The sequence below is a fragment of the Arachis duranensis genome, chromosome 8, assembly GCF_000817695.3.
Source record: "Arachis duranensis cultivar V14167 chromosome 8, aradu.V14167.gnm2.J7QH, whole genome shotgun sequence".
Classification (NCBI taxonomy): domain Eukaryota; kingdom Viridiplantae; phylum Streptophyta; class Magnoliopsida; order Fabales; family Fabaceae; genus Arachis; species Arachis duranensis.
Genome location: NC_029779.3, coordinates 37,916,653 through 37,917,816, shown reverse-complemented (window position 1 = coordinate 37,917,816; position 1,164 = coordinate 37,916,653).

The following is a 1,164-nucleotide window of genomic DNA, read 5'->3' as shown; positions in this document are numbered from 1 at the left end:
TCCTAAATTTTTATTGATTTTTTAATAAAATGCCCAAACTACCCACTGTTACCCCATTCTACCGTCACTCCCTCTCTTCTCACTTCTTCCTCTCTTCTCACTTCTTCCTCTTTCCTCACTTGCCCCTCTCTCAAAAACCCTCACAGAATCTTCTCCCTTTCACTCTAAGGTGACTAGAACACCTTCATCGCGCACCTGTGACCCAACCTGAGGAGAATATCACCGTGGCGCACCTGTTGCAGCCGAGGAGAACATCATCGTGGCGCGCCTGACCCAGCATATGAGAATACCATCGTCGCACGCCTGAGAAGAGAGAGGGGTCGCGGTGCTCTTGCATGCAGGAAGAGGGTTCGGTAAAGAGAAATCAAAGAAGAAAGGGAGGTGGCGCTGTGGATGGAGGTTCTCCCATTGACGATGTTACAGCCGGCGAAAAAAATGTATATTTTTTTAAATATTTTTTATTTCATTTTTCTTCTTTTCAGAAATTAATTTAGTTACTACTAAAATGATATTGTTCTATTTTTTTAAATCTGCTTCTATTTTTTATGAAGGCTGAAATTGAATTACAGAAGATCAGGTTTATGGCTACTTCTACTTCTGATGATTTGTTGGTTTTTTATGGTTGATGGCTGTTTCTACTTCTAGTTTTGTTAAAGTGAATTGAAATTGGATGAATGAATTTGAAAATTTTTATATGTTGAGTATTTTTTGGTGTTTTATTGATTTGGTTTGGGTATGGATTGTAAACTTATGAGTGAATCGGTTGAGGTCCAATCCTCCACCATCACCATTATCATTGATTTCTGTCTGGTTTGTTGTACGAGTAGTTTCGGACTCCATGACAAGGGTTGGTACAAATTGGGTTATGAAAGGTTGAAAAAGTGAGTTGAGGTATAGTATATAGTAGTTTAGGAATTTTATTAAAAAATCAATAAAAATTTAGGATTTGGATACTTTTGTCATACGAAATTCATCTTTCATGGGTACAATGTTAATTTCTGTAGTTTATGGGTACTTTTGTCAGCATTTGTAAACTTTATGGGTACTTTTGGTAGTTTTTCCAATAATAAATTATAACTTAATATTTATCTCTATACAAAAAATAATATACTAAAATTTTATAAAAAATAAAATAAATTTATCAATTCAATAAAAACACATCAA